The 23,582-nt window shown below is 40.3% G+C and overlaps 1 protein-coding gene across 2 annotated transcripts in view; it reads left to right on the top strand.

The window, feature by feature from the left end:
* The window catches only part of galnt1 (UDP-N-acetyl-alpha-D-galactosamine:polypeptide N-acetylgalactosaminyltransferase 1), a 114,942-nt gene that overhangs the window by 726 nt on the left and 90,634 nt on the right, over positions 1–23,582 (top strand). The gene's annotated exons all lie outside the window — the stretch shown is intronic.

The following is a 23,582-nucleotide window of genomic DNA, read 5'->3' as shown; positions in this document are numbered from 1 at the left end:
TATTAACATTTTAGTAAATGCAAATCTAATGGGTGTTAAAGACATGAGGTAATGAGGATGTTCATGGGGATTAACTTCATATTATGTCAGTTAAAGAGCTTCCTGTTAAGTTGTTAATAGTGTTAAGAGATTGTAGATCACTAAAAAGGACACGCATCCGGGACGAATATCGGGTCTGCAGGATGCTGGATTTCTCATGAGGTTTTGTTCCTTTATAACAACAACAACAATGACATCTCAAACGCCTCACGTCATGACATCATAAACAGCCTGGCGTGAGAATTATGACATCATCGAGGTTACGTTGTGAGCCGTGAGCTCGGTAAGTTGTCAGTCAGACAGCACTCGATCCGCCGCCACGTCCCTGGGTTCGATTACACGTCTCGGTGCTGGACGTTTTTTGGAAGATTCGGTACGGCGCTCGATGATTGATCGTGCAGTCGGAAGATGCTCTTGCAGCTCAGTAATCACTCGCACACCCATTAGGAGATTAGAGAGCTCGGTCGGCTGTCTGGAGGACGCCAGCCAGGAATCTGATCTGGACAAATCCAGTAAAATGTTTACTATTACTAAAAAAGAAAGATTGAGCTTTGCATTATTTTTTTTAGGGTTGACGTAACAGACTCTTTACTCCTTATTAGAGGTGAATCAATCAGATCGGTTTTATTTAAAAAAGGAAAACGAATAAAAAAAAGAAATGATCTGGAACGAATAATCGTAAACAGATTATTCATTACGCTTTATCAAACGGATTCTTCTGCTCCTCATTATTAGCAAAACGTGCAGAAAGATCAAATAAGTACTCAGACGTAGCAGACATTATTAATACATAACACAGAATGTTGTAAGAAGTCGTAGTGGAATAATATAAAATAATTAACCTTATGCCACCCTTTAATCGAAGGAGCCTTAACACTGATCCAACTGAACCTGCAGTGGTTAATATATTAGATGATTTGATGTATTCGCTTGTTTCTTCCAACACCAGTTCAAACCGGGTCAAAAGTCCAGTTGAGTATCAAACATCTTGTCCATTTCACCCAGCACCAGAGACCATTGTAATCTATTACACACCTCTGTTAATCTATTACTCGACCACATCCAGTGTGTTGAAGTACATGTTTCAGTTTTACATTAAAAAACATTTGCCTTTTTTGCATCGTCTTTCTCAAACGAATCTTAGGCCGACCCCAAATTCACCTCAAATTCCGATTTAAATTTTATTAGTCACGGTAAGACATGCAGTGAATTGCTTGTTGCTTGTTGTAGAAAAAAGGTCTAAAATGGAATTAAAAGTAAAATAGAATAATAAGGAAATAAAATGAAATTTGCTGTACAATTTAAAAAAAAGAGAAAAAAACATGCATTGATATGAATAAAATGAATATAAAATTGTGAATATAAAAAGTGCCAAATGAGCAATTTTGCAAACTGAGCTGTGCACAAATCCAGCTGAGGTAGTAGGTGTTATGGGACAAGTCCAGAAAAGTGCAGGCTCTGGGTGTTCAATGGCCCGAATGGCTTGTGGGAAGAAGCTCCTCCTCATTCTCTCTGTGTTTGCCTTCAAGGAGTGCAAGCGTTTCCCTGACCACAACAGAGAGAAGAGTCTGTTACTCAGATGGCTGAGGTCCTTCACTATCTTCTTCACTTTTCATTCTGTTGCTGCAGCTCATTGTACACGATGCACTTGGCCGATTGCATCGCCATTTGCTTGATGATGTTCTCAAACCATGATGTTCTGTTGATGTGCCAGGACCTTGACAGCTAGGTACCAGAACCGGCTCACACTCTCCCCTGGGGTCCCGGAGATTGTAAACGGTTGATTGTGCCTTTCCTGCATTCAGGTGGATTCCTGCATTCATTGTTGTAGTGGCACCATATCTCCGGGTGTCTTCTAGGTAACTGCCTCCTCATTGTTGGGGATCAGGCCAATGTACAGTGAGTATAGCAGGTGAAGCAGAACACACCCCTGAGGGGGAAGTGTAAAAAACATTTAGTCATAGTTCCCCTTTCTGCTGTCCTTGTGGCTGATGGCTGCATGAAGGAAGTGAACTATGGTGTCCTCGGTAACGCTTGGCGGTTACACACCTACTTCTTGTCGACGGTTGCAAAATTTGTTTAAACTCAACACAAGTGTTAGTTAATGTCTATGTATTAATGTGTTAATGTATTGAAATTCTACTCATAGTAGACATGCTTATTAGCTTTAACAGATGCTAGCCTGAATCACGTGCAAGCAGCGACTAATCTAAGCACAAAAGATCAAATCAACTGTGATGCTAACGCAAAAATGGCCGTTTACTATATAAACAAGCGATTCGATTTTCTCACTCCTAGATGAATTGGGTATAAAACAGTTAAGAGAGAGATCCAGATGTTTATCTTTGACATGATTGCTGGGTGTCTTGGGGTGCACGTCCTCCCACATTTGTTCAGTTCCTTCAGTCACAACCTGAACTCTTAACTCCAATTCATATTTCTGTGGCAGGCTCCGTGGCACATGCACTCAAGTTCTCGTGTATTTTCCATAGTGGCTATCAATGCAAATATTTTGCACGGAATATTTACTTATGTTAATGCTTGTTCTTTGGCCCTTTAGCAAAGTGTAATATAGGAACAAGTGCAAGAGTTTGTGTGCTATGAGAGGAGGCTTTCAAACTTGTTTTGAGGGAAATGATTTGTAAAGTATGACATGGGTGCAATTGGGGCATCGGCGCAGACATCTCGATTTGAAAATATAAACATGAGACTAGTGTAACAAACAAAACCTCAAGGGTGAATAAGTGTTTTGCGAAATCAGAGTGGTGAAGTCCAGCCCAAGTCTTATTCCACAGAAAAGGGACCTGAAAACACTCCCTGCTGTCTGCTATAACACCAGGAGTCTGCTCATGTAGAGCCTCAAATTGTGCATGTGTGTGTGAGAGAGCGTGTTGAGCTGGAATTGCTGTGTAATGTAGTGTATGTTATGAGAGTGTATTTAAGGAAACGTACAAATACAGCAAATCTGCAGATCTCCAAATCTGTTGCTATTGTTTGCTGAGTTGTGATTTGCAGTCAGTTATGAGGAAACGTACATGATGAAATGGCCGAATACAGCACGTCTGCAGACCTCCATAACTGTTAGTGGATGCAGTGTGTGTAAGTAAACTAACTCTTTGTGTGCATTAGTGTGAGCTTTTTTTTTTTGTAATGTGCTGTGTGTGAGGTCTTGAATGTCTGTGGTTTTGCGAATGGCCGTGGAACAATGGCGCTATTCTGCGACCCGGCTTCGGCCGAGCAGGCACGAGGACTGACACGCACATAGACAGCAGATGGAAAGGATCGAGTTCCTCCCGGCACCTGGCTTCACCGAATAGACCAGCTCACTTTTCCGGCACACGGCATCGGAGAATGAGGGAAGAACTGAATTCCACGTCTATCAGAACAGCCGATCTGGTGTTCACTGGGGTCACAGAGTTAACGAGAGAGACGTGAGAGCGAGTGGCCATAAGCCGTGGATCCACATCAGAAAGAGACTTTTGTAATAGATTCGAGGTGGTCGTACTTCTCGCATAATGGATGGCGTAGACAGGACACGGAGAAGACAGGACGTATCCTGAAATATCGCCCTTTCATCCAACGCAAAAAGACGTTTGATGTGACACAAGGACTGAAGCATAAATGAGCTTGAGAGAGGTGGAGAGAAATCCTTTCCATGTGCCTGCTCAGCAGCCATGTTTGATGTTTACATTCATTTGGAAAATTTGTGCTGATTGTGTGCTAACTGCTTACACATCAGAATTCATTTTGGAACTTTGAAGCAGTATCGATAATCACATTTAAGGTGTTAACTGGTGTCTTTTGTTGATCACGGCTCTCACTTATAACTGTGCTTCAAACATCTCACTTCTCCCACTGACAGGAAGTCACATCTGTGTTACACAGCTTTGGTTACTAGAGCTGCATGCCAGACAGCGCTGCATGTAAGTGAATTACAGAATGACTGAGCAGCATGACTAACAGGAAAACGCAGATTCTGGGTGTCGGATGTGATTGCAGATGTTTTTGAGCTTTCAGTTTGAGCATGCGTGGTGTTCTGAGTAAGGCGAAGGAGATGAGAGCCGGGAGATGTTTCAGAGTGGATAAGTGTGTTGTGTGGTGGTGTAGAGCGTCTCCTGGGTTTATGCTCCGTATGCTCACGCTGACAAAGAGACCGGAGATCGGTCATTAAAATGAGAGCTGGTGACATGAGCCACAGTGACATGAGCCACAGAGACTGTTGGCAACTAGATGTGGGCGTGTCCAGGAATACAACAAATTTGACTTTGACTTCATGGAAATATGGAGCAACTTGTTGGACTAGCAACAGTGAAGACAGCAGAGCGCACGTGATCGCGACAAAGAGCACACACTGCTTCTCCTTCATCTCATATGATGCCGATATTATTGCGTACACCGATGAGGTTTCTACACAAACGCTAAATCTTCCTCAAGAATATTTCTTTTTAAAAGCTAGAAAGCCGATTTGTTGTCTAGTGGAATGCTAGCTGCACCACCCACTGATAAACGTTGTTACCACTGCAACCAGTAGTACGAGCGCACACCGAAGACTTCGTAGTACAGCGACTGTGTGAATGTAGCTATAGGAGTAGTTGGATCAGGTCCAGCGCCACCTCCTGGAATGTTTCGACCCTCCAGTGAGGATCGTGTCATTCAAGCGTGAAGCTTCCGTGGAGATAACGGGGTATACAAAAACACGGCTGACATTTCAGAGCTCTCTCTCCAGGCCCGAGACGTCTCTGTGCAGCGGAAACATCGACAAACATCTTCCTCCGCAATCTCTGCTCTGTGCCTGCTGCTCTGTAATTAAATTAAAGCTCATTAGTGTTGATTTGATCTCCAGCAGGTTGCACAGTGTTGCACATGATCCATCATCTGCTGAGATATTATTATTATTATTATTATTATTATTATTATTATTATTATTATTATTATTATTACTGTTATTACTGTTATTAATCTGCTTCTTCACCTCCAGGCTTCAAATCCGGCAGGAACAATGACCGAAATGTTTCAAGCTTAACAAATAATTGCTTGACATACATCAGCGAGTAGATTGTTATTATAGTGCAGAGAAAAGAAAGGACATATTTATTTGTGAAGTATTTGCAGATAACAAACATCTAATGTGCGATGCTTGTTTGCTCTGGAATTGCTTGTTCGCTCTGGAATTGCTTGTTCGCTCTGGAATTGCTTGTTCGCTCTGGAATTGCTTGTTTGCTCTGGAATTGCTTGTTCGCTCTGGAATTACCCGTTAGCTATTAAGCCAGAAACGCAGCTCTCTCTGGCTCTTAGAGTTCATGTTACAACAGGCAACAACTGTGGCAAAATGTTGTAAGAGAGATATTACACTCCAAACCGAGTGGTTTATGCTCAAACTATTGTTTCTTGGCCAAATCTAATACATAATTCTCAGCCACTCCCTTCAGGATTTTCTGATTCAGTGTGAGAAAAATGCAAAATCCAGTTCAATACATTTAAAGCTATTTGAAACGATCGCAGATATTCTGCGTGTTTGTGCCAAGATTCGTCGCATGGCATCAACAACCACATGCGTTCAGCCAAAAACACTTTTTGATCCAAGTGTGTGGAACATGAGTAGTGCTATTACAGAAAGTTATTACATACAAGTGTTTTTTTCACCAATTCAAGTAGTTCTCCACAGAAAAATCACAATTGCAAATTTTCAACAAAAGCTGTGGCAAACTCAAAATTTGGAGAAAAAAAAAAGAGTAAAAACTCTTCCATTTTAACATGAGTTACTGTATATTGTGCAGAATATCATAAACTGTATATTAAGCTAAATGTTCTAAATTGTATGCCGGTACTCTGTAGGAGAGGGTGATACGGCACACACATTTATCACAAGACTTTTCGACAATAACTTGAACGTATTACGATATATTATTACGATAAATTCTAATAATACAAAAAGAAAATGCATTTTTTACAATTTTTGAAATTGAATACAAAATCTGCTTCTTACCACAATTTCTAATTGTGAAAAGAGAAAGAGAGAGAGAAAGAAGGAAGTATCCTGATATATCTGTAATCGCTGTAGTGTCTAAGTTGCGTCTTGTGCCGTCACACTTCTGATGATGCTCCCATGCAGAATAAAAGTGGCAGCAAACACATCTCACTATCCACTTTCCACTGAGCTTCCACTCACTCGAGCAGTTTTGGATTTCCCGATCGCATTTTTTCCCGATTCCCGATGTCTGTATCCAGCATTTCACAGAATCTGACAAATCACCGGCCCTCACTAGCTGCAGTCGCACAAGCCTTCTCACAGATCTTGTTAGCGTATACGAGCCAAGCGGAGCAGAGAGGTCTTCATGGCTGATCCTAACCAAGCAGAGGCAGAGCAGCTGCAGTCTGTACAGATTATGGTGGATTTCTGCTCCAACAGCAGAAGAAAGAGCTTTTGCTAGCAAGGGAACATCGCACGCAGTATTTCAGTGTACTCTGACATCATTGATCACAATATCAATATTTTTCTCTACTATTTTGCATGATAATTTATTAAGGCAGACATAGAGCATTTTATTCTTGAACTTTTTCTCAGTTATTGATGGTTGGATGAGTTCCCTTACAGCTAGCAGTCTAACTGAGTCTTAATTCTAACATCATCCATAATAAATACAGAAAGGTCCCTGCGCCACACACTATTACTTACCACCTCAAAGACAAGGCATGAAAACCTTATTTCCTAACCGGATTTCATCAGTTTCCTTTTCTGCATCTCAGCTGAGAGGCAGCCTCGCCTTTTCTTCTCCTTCCCTCAAGTTCCTCCTCCGCATCCCACTCTCAGGAGAGCCTCGGTCATATTAACCGAAAAATAATTGAGCCTTCAAGTGTAGAGGAGCTAAATACCGAATGCTAATTATCTGATTCGTGGCACTCGAGACACGGATCTAAATGTGCCGCGCGTGATCGGTATTCATCCAGAAGCCACGAAAGAATAACAATGAGGCGTTTGATCGAACGGACTCGGGATCTAACGGCGTAACCCTCGTTGTGGAGTTGTGATTAGAAAAAGATTGACATGTTCACAAAGACATCTCGAGGAAGCAGTGTAACGTGTTTACAATAATGCCCTGTACTGAGACTTGGAGGGTGTTGTGGTATAAGTTCATGCAAGGAACGAGTAGGGAACGTGATCAGGCACAACAATGAAGGGTTTACATTAATAGACAGAAATGCGTTTATGAAGGGGAAAAAAAAGGTCAGCAGTGAGGCTTACATTGTGACCGACACCTGTTAAAAGCTCGGCTTTTACTACACACTGATTGTCAGCAGCTATTTAGTTTGATCGTAAGTCAAGTTGTTTCTAAGCTGCATGGTGCAGATGTTCAGTTGCAGGACAGACTACCACAGACTATTCAATTCAATTCAATTTTATTTGTATAAGAAGAAGCCTTTATTTTGTCACATAACACATTACAGCACAGTGAAATTCTTTCTTTACATATCTCAACTCCGGAGGTTTGGGTCAGAGCGCAGGGTCGGCCATGATACAGCGCCCCTGGAGCAGTGAGAGTTAAGGGCCTCGCTCAGGGGCCCAACAGTGTCAGCTTGGCAGTGCTGGGGCTCGAACCCTGATTCTCCGATCAACAACTTAACCACTTTAGCCACCACTGACCCAACAATGGACATACTGTCATATGGACATATTAAACATAAAATACAAAAGTTCAAGATTAATATTAGACTTATATTTAAATGCGTTTCTGTTTATCCCAAATGAACAAGTTTGAGGTGACTGAGGTGACTGTGGTGAGGAAAAACTCCCTTAGATGGAAGAGGAAGAAACCTTGATAGAAACCAGACTCAAAAGACTCGTCCTCATTTGGGTTACACTGGAGGGTGTGATCATAAATATACAGTCCGACAATTGTGTATTGATGACGATGTTGTCCTCAAAGACCACGTGGAGTCGGCATCTCCTCTTAGAAGGTCCGAAATCTTCATGACTCCGAACACAAGTGGAGCTGATACAATCTCTGGATGCCTCGTGATGTGGAGAGGAATTAGCGTAGCTGCTGTTCATAATATTAGCAAGCACTAGATGATATTGTGCATGTACGTCTTTTACCATCGCCAGCTAATAAGACGTAGTATCTGACAAACGGGAAAACCTACAATTGCAAACAGGACACGAGGAGCGTTTATCTTCTGTCTGAGTAAAACCTTTACTCCAAACAAGGTTTGTCTTTAACTATGACATCTTGCACCGGAGATGTTCAAGTACTGTATATTTTACTTACTGCATCATGCAGCAGGAGAGCATTGTGTCCCCTATACAATGCGAGTACACACACACACACACACACACACACACACACACACACACACACACACACACACACACACAGACACCCCAATATCCATATTTAAAAATATGGATAAATATTTTTTTTTTAAATATGCATATCCATAAAAAACATGCTTGGGTGTGTTTTACATATTACATTTGTACATATTACATATTTTACATATTACATATTTTACATATTACATTTTTACATACACATACTGAATTTGTTACTGAGGGGAGCCACCCCCCCTCCCCCCAAATACCCAATTCAGCAGTCAGTACTGAAGTCTCACTCGTGAGCGCTTAGCTTGTGTTACATCATCGAGGGTGATTTGAAATATTATCTGAGAAAGATTAATGGCATTATATGCTAATGTTCTGCTTTTGTGTCAGCTGAGAGCCTGTAAATACCTTCTGTGCATCTTGGTTATGTCTAGACCCAGTTTATTTACATACGAATGAAACCGTAAATCCATCCCCAAAATACGAGCCGGAGTAAACTCTGGAAAGTGCAGAATCTTTCAGAACAGCAGGAGGATCTTAGCTGTCAGTCAAACGAGGGGGTGGTTGGTAAGCGGCGAGGCCTGATTTATGGAAGCGCACATTTAATTTGAGGCCTTTTAATTAAAACGGCGTTTCACTTTCACTGATCACGACGTTGTGTTTTTTCGTGCCTGAGGAAGATTATACAGAGTCACATCTTCTAATGAAAAGCATTTATTTGCAAGCATGATATGATACTTTTGAACTTTTCTCAGAGCTTGATTAAAGCTAAATGCTTGTCTGACTTCCAGCAAGTCCCTTATTATGAAATAACTAGTGAGCAGCCTAATTTTAAATTGTAGCAAGTCCCTAAACACTGGACCTGTATAAATGGCTCCATTACACTGGCTTAAAAAGGAAAAGTGGCTCCAAATCACCTGACAGGTTTAATGAACCAGTAGATAAGATAAATTCTTGATCGTTTAGTTTTTTCCTCTGTCAGTTTGAAAACCTTAAAAAAAAAAACCTGTGCCACAGAAATGACTCTAACACACTATGAGAAATAATATTACATTAATTGACTCTACTGGACAATCACGGTGAAGATGGGAGGTGTGTTGTGAAGGACTTTGCCCGTGAAATGCCCTTAATCATCAAAAGCTTGTTCAGATGCTGTAGGTTTGTTAGCAGCAGTATTAGTACTAGTGCATGTTGGCTGATAGCTATAATAGTCAGAACACTAAATCTTGTCATTTTAGTCTTACTACACTTCAGCTGTTTCATGCATATCGCTCAACAAGAGCAGGTACATTTTGTAAAGATGATTTTTCCGTGTCATTGTTGCCTTTAGAATACCAGAAACCCTTTTAAATGGACAGGTTTCGAGTTTCAGATGATGAGTTCAGTGTAACTCGCACCATGAGGCTGAGCTCACTTGTCACATTACCTCACTGAAACCAGGAGATAATCCACACTTCCATTTAATTAGCTGGTAGAAAAACAATCAAGGGCCGGAAAAAAAGCTACACAAGGGCCGGCTTGAAAGGCTGATTAAAATGCGTCAACACTCGGAAAATGTCGGAATGTCAGAACATGATCTCTGTGACTTTGACTGCGATTGTTGGTGTCGGGTGGGCCGAATTAAGTATTTTAGAAACTTCTGATTTCCTGGGATTTTCACACACAACAGAGTTTAGACAGAATGGTTTAAAAAGCAACCTGTGTGCAGAGCGTCTGCAGGCCGGTGCAACAGATGAGAATGATTTGCTCTGATGACGTTACAGCCGTGGTCATCAGAAAAACTTCTGAGAAATCCACAGTACATCAGACCTTTAAGTGGGTGAGCTAAATCTGGTTCCACTTCATGCCAAGAAGAAGAAGCTGAGTCTAACTTGAGCACAGACTCACCACAACTGGCCAGTTGAAGACCAGAAACTTTTCTTCGTTCCTAATCTTCACCTGTTCGTCGATGGCGATCGAGTCATGTGATGCCTCAAGGGGTTAAGGTTCTGGGTTGTTGATCAGAGGATTGGGATTCAAGCCCATGCAGTGCCAAGCTGCCACTGTTGGTCCCTTGAGTAAGGCCCTTAACCTTCACCGGTCCAGGGGTGCTGTATCATGACCCTGTGCTTTGACCCCAACCTCTAAAAGCTGGGATACATGAAGAAAGATTTTCACTCTGCTGTAATGGAAAGTGACAAAAATAAAGGCGGCTTCTTCTTCATCTTATCCTGTGCATGCTGTAGGTTGAGATTCCTGCACTTGGCTGACAGGTTTGGAGGCTGTGATGCGGTTTTCTGCTGTTGTAGACAATTTGCCTTGAAGTTTGCTGAATTCTGAGATGCTTTGTTGCTCGACATGGTTGTAAAGTGTGCATATTCGAGTGACCCGTCAGCTGTAACCAATCTATTCATTCTCCTGTAATCTCCTCCTTCAGCCAGCACATTTTTAACCCAAACTTCCTCTCACTGGGCTTTTTTTTAATCATTCTTCATAGACTCTAGACTGTTGTGTGTGAAAACCCCACGAGATCATCTTCTTCTGAAACACCCAGATCAGCCTGTCTGGTGCCAGAAACCAGTCAAAAGCGCTGAAATCATGTTTATCCCGCAGTCTGATGTTAGATGTGATGAACAGTTACGTGAAGCTTTATGCATTGCTCCGTGGCTGATTAGATGATTGTAAGAATTAGCAGAGGTACAGTTGTTCCTTCTAAAGTGTCCAGTGAAGGCACCGTGTTTGTGTGTGTTTACGTGTTTGGTAACTTGGAAGCAGAACAACCAACTTGTTGGCAACACGCAGCTCATTAAAATATGTAAATTGTGTGCCTAATGTGAGGAAACTGTGCTGAAAGTTTGACATTGCTGCATATTTTATCCATGAGTTATTACTCTGCATCTGCTTTATAGCCCCAAGTGAGTTTCAGCACACTTTGCTTGTGTATATGTGTATATATATATATATATATATATATATATATATATATATATATATATATATATATATATATACACGTGTGTGTGTATTTAAGACGGAGATGGAGATGAGAGGATCTACAGCACTCCTAGTGTTCTCTTGTTACCGGTAGAGCTCCTTCTAAATGGGTCATCGTTAGCCAAAAGGGAACAGCGCCAGCCTTGTCAGAGGAAACGGCCCAGCCACGAACAGCCAGCGTAACCAAAAACCCCCTAGCTAACAGGCTAACACCTGAGCCCTGCAATCCACGAGCATCATTGGCGATCTATCCCTAATGAACTCAGTCAGACGTTTTTGTCCCTGCTTTTCATGCAGCATGCAGGATTGACTGGGGCAGTTAGCATGACAGGGTGTTTTTTCCTTTTAAGACTGAGTAACAAACCTATATAAACAGTTTAGTGCACTTAAGCCAGTGATGATAAAATACTATATATAATACTAAAAATGTATTAGGTTGTAAGTGTAGAAACATAGTAAATCACTGTGTGTTCCTTACTTTTACTTCGATGTAAATCTCATGAAACTAAAGATACAATTCTGATCTACTGTCCCACTAGGGTTGCAAAGGGGTGGAAAGTTTCCGGTAAATTTCCGGTAACTTTCCGGAAACTTTCCACGGGACCTTAATCTGGGGAATTTTGGGAATATTCAAAATTGGAAACTTTACGGGAATTTATGGAAATTCTACACGAATTTATGGGAATTATTTGGAAATATAGGGAAATGTATATAAACTATATCATATACAAACATAAATAAATATTTTGTTTGGTCATAAGCAGACATGCATGCAAGGTAATACAAATTTTAAAAATGACATCTTGACTGATTTAATTGTAAGTAGAGCTTTAACTGATTCTTTCATTGAGTAACACAAAAGCTAGGGCTGTGTATTGGCAAGAATCTGGCGATACGATACGTATCACGATACAGGGTTGCGATACGATATGTTGCGATACATTGCGATATTGTAAGCAAGGCGATATATTGGCATATTTCTTATTTTAATTATAGGATAAAGTTTTAGGGAAGCTGTCAAGAACACCACCATATGCAAACCTTAGCAAAAAAATTTCTTATTTAACCAGAACACAGTGGGAACTGCATTTGCATTAATCATCCCCTGTAACATTCAATAGGATTGAACCACTTTATGTGCAGTATGAATAAAGGGGGAAAAATAAAGTGCTTGCAGGATTTCTTAAATGTATTAAATGTGTCAAATTAAATGTATTAAATGTTAGCTGTTATAAACAGACCATATATATATTTTTAGACCCTGCCTTTAAAGCTTCACAGTTTCAGTTTACAATTGTAGCATGCAGCGTCCTAACATTTTGATCTGAACAAAAGAATTATATCTGCTTAATATCAATGAAAAAATAAAGTGCTTGCAGGATTCCTAAAGAAAACACAACAAATACAAACAATAAAATATTTACAGATGTTGAACATTCTCAGAACCTTTAAACTTGGATTTTACAGGTTTCTTTGATTTGTATTTATATTTGTCTTTTTATTTAATGTCAAGGTTTTTTCTGAAGAAAGATATGCTGGTCAATATGCTCAGATGTCAGGGCACTTCTATGCTCATCTTCATATATATATAGCGAACTATTTTAACGTTAACATTAGTAGCGCGCCGTTATGCTAGTACTGTACTTTGTAACGAGTGGAGTGGTGCGACCCCTTTAAGAGCAATGTGCCGTTGCTTTATTACTGTTATACTAGTTGGATGTGCGCATGCGCAAAAGTGTGCACGCTTCAGTTATAACACCACATGTGTGAGGAAGTCTGATGCTGCCACCGATATTCTCTTTTATTTTCATTTTCTCATACTAATGAGTATTTTTTTGTTTTAGTAACATGTTATTACGGAGGTTTTTCCTGTGTACGGAAGAATAAACCGTTGTGAGTGAAACGTTTGTGAGTTCTCCGTCCTTATTTTCGCGGGCCTAACCTTGAGGAGCTATCCTAAGTCACTGTATAAGTTCAGAGATAAGAAAACTGCGATCTAGTAATCTTTGTAATAAACATAATAAACGTAATAATTGTAATAAACATATTTCCCTATGATTGCTGTAAAATGAAAGCATCTCTCACCCTTGCCCTTCTAAAACAAGTCCTAATCAAAATGTAAATTGAAGCATTTTTTCCTCAAGCTTATTAGGTCTGTGCTTCTGTGTGAGTCGAGGCCTGTAAAATGGAGGTGAACACACCCCCCCCCCCCCCCATATGGAGGATTTTTATTTTCATTTCAGGGGGAGTGTGGGTGTGGGGGGTGTCATCAAATTATCTGTGCATGTGTAACACTCCTAATTTACTGCTTATTAAGAGTTAGTAAGGTAGTTATTTGTTTAGGTGTTGGGTACAATTAAGAATGTAGAATAAGGTAATGCAGATTCTATTAATTCTATTTCTATTAATTCTATTAATAGAAATTCTATTAATATTCGTGCTAATAAGCACCTAGTTAAATGACCCTAAAATAAAGTGTTACTGTGCATGTTATGGAAGAATGCAAGTACCTGCAGGGCTTTGGCCTCAATGGCCCTCCAGTAAGCAGTGTCCTGTGTGCAAGTGACCGAGGAACGCAGGGTACAAATTCTTAATACTTAAATTGCATTAAATCTTGTTGTTTTAAACAAAATTATGCTGCAAGATTTTTTTTTAACTACATTTAAGTTCCTTGTTATAGGCAACTCTGCATTTTTTTTTTTAAATTCCCAGTTTATTTCCATATATTCCCGTTAATTCCCATGGAAAGTTTCCAGTCTTGAAAATTCCCTGAATTTTGCAACCTTATGTACCACTCACTTTTTTATTTTAAATTTATTATTATTTTTTTTTATAAATTCAAACCCAAATGTCTTCGTCTTACTAGAAAAACCAAAGCACTGTACGATTTGGAACACAGCCTTGAATTGCCTTTGAATGTGTGTTAAATGAGATTTTGCATTTTTTTTTTTACCAAACAAAACCAAAAAACATCCAAGTCTTCCATCCAAATGAATGTGAAACAAAGCACTGCAAATATGGACAAAATTCATTTTGTTATCATGTTTGGGTTTCAGGATGAACACACACCGGCACTCCAGAGATTATTAAACATCCTCAAATGAAAAGCTCCTGTAGTTTAAATTAGATATCCAAAGCAGAAAATTGAGCTTTCTGGCTGTTTTGTTAGGACCACGCTCAGCTGCTCAAGTTACACTGACTGCCGAGTAGATCACACAAGCATGTGTTTATCGCACCACTTCTCTGTTTATACCACAGCGCTGCTCAATTATAAGCCATGTGCAGTCCCAGGGACCAGTGTACGGAAAAAAGTAGAAATGCCAATAACTGACATTTATTTTCATGTTTCTTTAAGGTTTTCCTCCACAGGAGAGTCTTCAGGGCAAAGCACTAGGTTTTGTTTAGAAGTTTTAATATATTTAAAAAAAGACGTTTATTTATTGATATAATGCTAATTCTTGCAAGATGCTGATGTTCTCATACATGAACAGACCTGAAACTTAACATGTGATGGTGTGGTCTGATGTATTAAAATCACATTCATTGTTTAGAATAGATAAGATAAGATTGCTTTAGAAATACAGCTGGTGAGTTGTGCCGGTTGGTAAGCAGATATCATGCCTAAACTTTACGACTAGCATCGTTTGATCTGTAATAGCTAAGGTTATACGAACAGAAATCAAATTTGACTGGGTTCTGGGCTGATTTGCTATTTGTGAGGCGCTCATCTGTGATTTTATTACTGTCTGTTTTATTTTTAATTTTTTTTATTTAGCCGTGTCTTTGTTTTTCTTCGAAAAAATTTTACAAGTCAAATGAATTGACTTGGTTTTCTCTCGACCTCAGCACTCGTCTCATCATGTTTAGTCTCAGTGCCCTTCCCACAGATATTAAACAAACTAGTGACGTAAGCTTTTCAAATGTCTTGATCGTTGTTTACTGTGTAAACTTTTGAACAGTGAACATTATTATTCAGTTTAATAATGTTGTTTGTAAAACAGTTTATTTATTGTTTTTTTACTTATTACTTCTCTTCAGTAAGCTACGTAAGATATTTATGTGTTTCTCCCAAAAAGTAAAAGAAATAATTCACACCAATCAGCCTGTTCAAAAGTTTTCACCCCCCGGCTCTTAACGTATCAGTGAACATCAGTTTGGACCTTTTGTGAACGAGTCCTTCAGTTGTCCTCTGTGTGAAAAGATGGATCTCAAAATCAATCACCCTATGATGGAAAGGGTCAGCAGAAGGTGCTGGAAAAGCAAAGAATGAGAAAGACCTGGAGGATTGTTTATTTTGAAGAAGATTGTGAGGTGTAACTGCTCAGGACAAAACATCAAACCTAGTATTAAGAATCCGTCTTGTAGAAACAGTTCAATCGATTAATATATCAGGTATTACTGTGTCTTGTGGACTGTTCTGTGAAATATCTTATTCAGGGCCAAACTGAATTTTGAACATCTCTCATTTCTTTTTTTAAACATTTTTGCCGATTCTGCAAACCTGTGACCTCAGCTGTAGATCTGAGGGCAAGTTACTGGCTGAAAAAGCACAGCAAGTCATAAAGCTAGCTCTGCACTCCTTAATGTGTCACATGAATTTTGAATTAGGGATTAAAAATGAACAAGAAGAACAGAGCAAGGACATTGTCATGGATACAAAGCAGTATTTTTCAGAGCAGTGCTGCTGCTGGTGGTGCAGATGCTGGTGTTGGTGGAGGTGGTGGTGCTGGTGTTGGAACTGCTGGTGGAGGTGCTGCTTCTGGTGGTGGAGCTGGTGGTGTTGGTGTTGGAACTGCTGGTGGAGGTGCTGCTTCTGGTGGTGGATCTGGTGGTGTTGGAACTGCTGGTGGAGGTGCTGCTTCTGGTGGTGGAGCTGGTGGTGTTGGTGGTGTTGGTGTTGGAACTGCTGGTGGAGGTGCTGCTTCTGGTGGTGGATCTGGTGGTGTTGGAACTGCTGGTGAAGGGGCTGCTTCTGGTGGGGGAGCTGGTGGTGTTGGTGTTGGAACTGCTGTTGGAGGTGCTGCTTCTGGTGGGGGAGCTGGTGGTGTTGGTGTTGGAACTGCCGTTGGAGGTGCTGCTTCTGGTGGGGGAGCTGGTGGTGGTGGAACTGCCGTTGGAGGTGCTGCTTCTGGTGGGGGAGCTGGTGGTGTTGGAACTGCTGGTGGAGGTGCTGCTTCTGGTGGGGGAGCTGGTGGTGTTGGAACTGCTGGTTGAGGTGCTGGTGGTGGAGCCGCTGCTGGTGGTGCTCAGTTTCACCATTTCTTTGTAGCTCTCAGTTGATCAGTGAAGTGGGAATGTTGAAACATTTAGGTGTTTAAAGTTTATGTGAAGTTGCTCTTAAATGCAGGATTGTATTCAAATTAAAACGCATTAAAGGGTGAGTGGAAATATTTAACTTTACTGATGGGAGTTAAATAAGGTAACATCTTTACGTAGTCGTTTTTATTGCGACTGTTTAAGGTAACAGTTTTCGTAAAAGTATTGAAGGTATTGAAAGCTCTTGCTTAAGGTAAGCTTCCACTCTTCCTCTTTTTCTACAATGGATGAATTCTGCAAAACAGCCTACAGTAATAAATAATTAGGTTTTTGTCTACTGTCAGTGTTGACATTTCGATGGAAATATATTTAATTCGATTACTTTCAGGTTACTTTTTTTAACTGACAGCACAAGGAAGCTCCGCCCCCTTCTCCTAGTTCACATGTGTGAGGCTCGCACTCTCTTGAGGTGAGTCCCAAATCACATACCAGTCACACCACCAGTCTGTGCCATTTTGCACTAGAAATATTGCGAGTACACACAGATGGAAACCTCATCTTCCTAATGTCTTTTAAATTAGCTCACATTGTGTGATTTCTGTTTGTCAACATTTTAGAAAGTCAGCGTATTCCGGTAAAGCTAGCACCGTCCCGTCAAGCGGGCTTGACATAAATTTCATTTAACTGGGTAGTTTCTTGTACTTCTGGGTAGAAATAATGGTAGTGTTTTGTTTAAGTACATGTACATGGTGCATAATGTAAGTGTATAGCATATACTGCCTTAATTAGGATGCAGCATTTGTGTCAAAGGTAAATAGAGAATGTTTTGGGTTTAAATCTATAGGTTTGACTTGGTTAGCATCAGACAAACAGCAGGAAAGTGGAGGTATTAGGGAAAGCAGTGAAATTTTACATCCAACAATTAAATATGCCTGAAGCACAGTGTCGACTCTAACACTACATATGGTAATGGTGAAGATAATTAGGAAGTGGTTATGTACAGATTTTCCCTGTCGGTCAGGGTTTAGACGTTTAGCAGAGTAAACTGTCTGCCTTGTTGCCGTTAGACAAATCTGTTTGTATCAGTATTCACTTAAAATGAATAAAACTCTTATCATAACTGCCACTGCTACCAAGCAGTTCCCGGCTCCACGTCTGCTAATAATATTAACGCTTTCTCCCCCCACAGTTTTGGACAGTTAAGCTATTTAACATGATTATTTATTTATTTATTTATTTATTTATGTATTTGTTTGTAGATCATGGCCAGCAAAAATCAATATATCCCAAGCCTAAAGTTACACTGTACAACTTGGAATGAGAACCTGTGATACTGAAGTGTTCATGTGTTGCATTGAAAATATCTTATTCTGTTTCACTCAAGTGTATGAATGTAATTCACCACATGACTCTTGACAAATTTAGTTGTTTTTTTCCTCCTTTGTGTTTTGGCCTCTCGTGCTCAACTACAGCAGTGTTTTGAGTCGCAGAAAAAGGTTTCCTGTGGACATCAATAATATGTTCGCTGACACACATTTTGCCACTTTCGCACTTTCGGTGTGTTACGAATGTGCAGGATGTTTAATCACGGCTGGTGACCGGGCTGCTGTTGGGTGAGTTCTTATTTGATAACGTGCCCGTAATTGAATTTCCTTTTGTTTTATTACTGCACCTTAATCTTAAGCCATTGTTCAGTGTACTTTATCACCACTGCACACCGATGGACTATCACTTTCTCTTTTTTGTTTTTTTTTTTTGTTTTGAGAGCTTTTCATCATGCTGGTGATTTTCCTGCATTTCTGCAGTATGCAGTTCTAAATGTTACTCTTGTGGCGTTTGACAGAAGTTTATGAAGTACCGATCACTGAGCCGGTGTTTTAATGTAATTGTTTCTTTTTGAAAACGCTGCTTAGAAAGGGATATTTTTTTGAGTAAAAAACACTTTTCAGAAATATCTCTTATGCGGTCAGGGCCTCTATGGTGTTGTAGAATTCCTTATGTTTTTTCTTTCTTTTTCTTTTTCTTCCCTTCATACACGCTCGACGTTTGCCGACAGTTTGTTCTCCTCACGGGAGATGCAGTCTCTCAGTTTCTCTCTGATTTTACTGTGTTTGTGTCTAGCTCATGTAGATCTGGCAGATGCTCATGTGTCTTATACACTGCTGTGTTGTGGGTAGGTGTCATGCTGAAGTGTTTGCACATGCTGTGCTCCTGATTGATTTTGTTTTCTTTCTCTCTCACTCCTTCATGTTCTCGCGCTCCCACTCTGTTTTTGCTGCTGTGTAATGTTGTGCGTGTTTGTATAGAAGTATAAAAAGTGCTCCCCCTTTCATATACGTGCGTGTGTGTGTGTATCATTTACCCTCCTTTCATTTCATGCATATATATATACTGTATGTGTGTGTGTATATATATATATATATATATATATGTGTGTATGTGTGTATGTATGTATGTATGTATGTGTATATATTTATATACTTATATATATATATATATATATTTATATATATATATATTTATATACTGTATATGTGTGTATAGAAGTATAGAAAGTGCTCCCCTTTCATATTTGTGTGTGTGTGTGTGTGTGTGTGTGTGTGTGTGTGTGTATATTTATCAGAATCTAACTTTTTTGTCATTATACCCAAGTGGGTGAGTGTATAGATACACAAATGTGTACAAAACCTTCTGCGCTTTATTGCTAGTCACCATCACCATTTTAGCCAGACGTTGTCCTCTTTCAGGACCTTTTGATTTTATTCCCAAAAAGACACTTTTATTTTAGTATGTCTTGATTATTCTTTCTGCTTCTCCCATTTAGACTCTGTATCGCATTACATCTTTGCCAGCCGCTGGAGCGAGCGATGGTTCTGTTTCTCCTCTCGCCCAATAATCATTGTAACGCTCAGTCTGGGAATGTGCAGGCTTACATGAGACAGTTATTTGGAGTAAAGAGCACAATATGCCCTCTGTTGTATACATAACCAGAACAGAAGAGCCATATTTGTCCATTTCACTGTAATTAACAAGAGAGAAAGGCCTGCGTTTGGTCCCACCCAGCAGGGATAAATAGAGCAGCCATAAACCCATCCTGAGTAAAATGACTGGTATTATATAAAAGAGTTAAACAGTTAAAAAGGAGTCTTTGAGTAAGCCGGTCCTGTAAGGATCGCCTGAAAAGTGTCTCGCCAACATTACATTAGCATAACAACAATCAAAAGCTAGCAGTAGTCTTATGCTGGATATGTATACAGTACTTAACATCATTGTTTTATTTAACGTATACCCAGACCATTCAATTGGTGGCTCGCATGGTCATTCATTCTAGCCCTTTTAGTAGCCTAGTGTGAAAAAGTCAGCTCTAGAGTAAATTTTGTTCAGTTGGACAACAGACCCTACCGTTATGAAGTGACCGTTCCATTCAGCACGAGCCGCAGTCACATCACAGAGCAGGAGTCATGTGACGTGAGGCGAGCGGCGCGAGCAACCTTTCCTGTGAGACTCAATGACTTGCAGGACAATGACAGACGAGAACTTTGTTAGTATCATTTCTTCTGTTTGTTTCTTCCTTCAGTTTTTTCCCCCAAAAGAAATCTGAAAATTCGTTGCAATAGTATTAACCCTACTCTGAGAGAGAGAGAGAGGGAGAGAGAGAGAGAGGTGGGCTGGGGTGAGGTGAGATGGGGGTGGGAGAAAGAGAGAGAGATGGGAAGAGAGATGGGAGAGAGATGGGGAAGAGAGGGAGAGAGATGGGAGAGAGAGAGAGCGAAAGTGAGAGAGCTGTGACTGCTAGTGACTTATGTCACATCAGGAATGAACTCGTCTCTCTCTCTGATATTCCACAACATTGAATCAGACTATAAGTTGTCTAAATGTGTGACATGTCGTTCATTAAGAAATAAAACCTTTGTTTGTGGGGTTTTGTCTAACAAATCTGTCATACGAGTCTGGTGCTGCTCTTTATTTAGTTGAGTCGTAGCCTGTGCTAAATGGAGATGCTTGTTGCTCTACCTTCTGCTGTAACACTGACCTAGATTTATCCTCATAACACGTTTGTAGACGTGACAAATGAAGCAATGACTCTTCATTTATATGCTAATGTGAGGTTACAGTAAACTGTAATACATTTCCAAATGTGTGTCAGCACATCCAGACAATCCAGCTGCTGCTGCCCAGGCTGAATAGCCAGGATAATATTCCTCTATATCGCTGTATCGTTCCCAGCTTCAGCCCAGTGTGATGACTAGCATCGTTTCGGCGCTACGACCAGACAGAATTCAGAAATCAACAGACCAGAATTGTGGTGGCAGTCGGATCTACTTGGGTAAGAGTTAATAAGTCATCTTGAGAAAACTACCTGAGTAACTCATTGCTAAAGGAGTAAAAGGCTATGTCTCCACTGTCTGCAGTCTGTCTGTTTGTTTAAAAATAAATGTGTAAAAGAGACATTCACTCTACCGATGACTTACAAACGACCAGCTATTGAGCTTGGCTGCTGTTTCTCTGGACGTGATATAATCCTGAATCCTGTTTTGGGCTTAACTGTGTTTCGTCATGCTTTAGATGTCTGACCCATGAACGGTGCAACCTTTTAGTAGAACAATGTCCCCAAGAACAGATGACCCAACATTCATCATCACTTTTACCCTCTTTCCGCTCACATTCTCTCGTTCTTACTCTCTGGCTCTTTCTCTGTCTCTCCCTTGGTTTTCCTCTTGTCCAGCCTGATTTTGGCTGTTGTTTTAGCTTCACACTAAAACTTGCATGCCGTGTTATCAGGCTGCAAATCGGCAAATTAGACAGAAAATAGAAAGTTGCACAGATTTGAATCCAATCAGCTCTTCGTCGTTCTGAAGGGCACAAATGACAACGTTTCTGCCCTAGCGTGAGGGTAGACGTATTTGCATGTACTACAGTGTCATAGATGTGTACCATTACTGAAATAAGTGTGACTCTGCAGGGACGTTTCTGGTCTGACTTCCAGCTGCGTGTGAATACACACTCGTGTGTGAAAACACGCTCGTGTTCGATATTATTAGCATTTGAGCTGTTTTAGCTTGTCCTCTGAAGGACATGGTGGACTGTTTTGGTGTCTCCTAAAAGTAGGTTGAGGTTGTAAATAGATTAAAACTTGTAAAGGGATCTTCAGTAAAACATTCTGTGATGAATTTGTTCATAGCGTAATTTGTTCCTACAGCATTAACACGATTCGTCATCTCACCTGCTTCTCAGCAGCATCATTCGTTCTGGAAACCAAAACATTTCATCAGTCTTCATAGTACTAGTACACAGCAGTAAAACCTGAATGTTCTGAGATGCAGGGATATCTGGAGGTTTTTAAGGATCACTGATTGCTGACTCCTTAGAGTTTGATGTTCAGCTCGTTTCAAGATTTTCACCCTGATTTGATTCCGAACGATTCAGTTCCAAATGATTCCTAATTCCATGTTTTTGTCCTTGTAGTAGCTCAGCTTTTGTGTGTGTGTCTCTCCTAACATGGCCACAGGTGTATAATTCATATACAAATTTAATCATGTGCTCATCCGTTCACTTTATAACTTTACACCCATCTGTTTATCGTCTACACTGGATATAGCTTACCTCTGTCAAAGGCTCTTTCTTTTTCTTCTCTGTAGAAGCTTCAGAGAAATCCCATAAAGTCCAATAAAGCTGTGCCAAGCTTCAAGGCTTTCAAGATTTTTATCACATTTATCACACACAGCTCTATACAATAGACAACACGAAGTGTATTGAAAACTCGGCCACTCCTGATTGTGCATACGATTAAATGAACTTACAAAAACGAATGAAAGTTTAAAAATGAAAAAGAGATAATAGAATGTGATGAGCCACATGTTACATGTATTAAAAAGAGCAATGTATTTAATGTGCAGGTCAGTTACATACAATAACACGCGGTATACTCAATGTTTGCTTCTCAATGTGTTGACTCGTTTGCTAGGTTTGCGTTTATCCACTCGGTCTAATATGTTAGCATTTTTTACATAGGGACTTGTCAGGAGAAGCATCAATATTTTGGAAGGAGTCTCCAATTTCTAAAGAAATAATGCTTCCAAATGTTTCAGACCTGGCTTTTGGTCTTGTGGGTGGATTAGCGTTTCTCTCAGGCTCATAAACGCAGCTCTCATATGTCTTCACCACGACTCAGTAGATCAGTGAGATTATGTCTGATGTACCGATTTCTGCTCAGTCCCAAGTGCCTCCAAAACATTTTAGTTCCTCTGCTGTGTCTGACATGTCAGGCCAGGATTAAGGTCTTTTCTGGGTTGTGTTACACTGTGTTATAATTCTTATTTAAACAAAACAGATTTGAACATGTCAAAGAGTACATCCTGTATAAATACTCTGACTTTGTACATCTCCAACCTCAGCACTTGGCTGTGAATGCAAGGAAATGATGGGGCTAAAATGTGCCATTTTGGTAATAACGAAAGTGAAATGAACAGAGTAACAGCCACACGATGTGTAGTTCATTGCCAAAAAAAATTCCCCAAAAAATACAAAAAAAAAAACCTTGTCACGCTATTGCATTGTTCTTCGCTCACTCACTTTCTCTTCACTCATTCTTTTAGTGAGAGGAAAGTTCAGTTTTGAGCTCTAAAAGCAAAGTCAGGCCTGTGTGCTTAAGATAAACTTCCAAGAATGTGTCTCTCTCCTCGTGTGCACCAGCAGAGAGATCCAGCAGGGATTTACAGGAGTGTTGCAGATCAGTACAGAAAATGTCCATCCAATCCCTTCCCTCATCCCACCATCATCTCTCTCCTGCATCCTTCGCTCCACTCCGTCAGTCCGTTTATTCCTCACTCGGGCCTATAGGATTAAGTTGGATTTGCGTACATGCAGTGTGCAAACCGTCGTTGAAGGCTGATGAGTGTGGAGTCCAGCAGTTGGCACGAGTCACCGCTTTGCTCAGATCACTACAAATCTGACTCCTGCTGCACCAAACACTTTATAATGTTACTGACTACAG

Source organism: Tachysurus fulvidraco, chromosome 25, assembly GCF_022655615.1.
Source record: "Tachysurus fulvidraco isolate hzauxx_2018 chromosome 25, HZAU_PFXX_2.0, whole genome shotgun sequence".
NCBI classification, from domain to species: Eukaryota; Metazoa; Chordata; class Actinopteri; order Siluriformes; family Bagridae; genus Tachysurus; species Tachysurus fulvidraco.
Note: the sequence above shows the minus strand (reverse complement) of the source record. Positions and strands in the feature narration are given on the sequence as shown.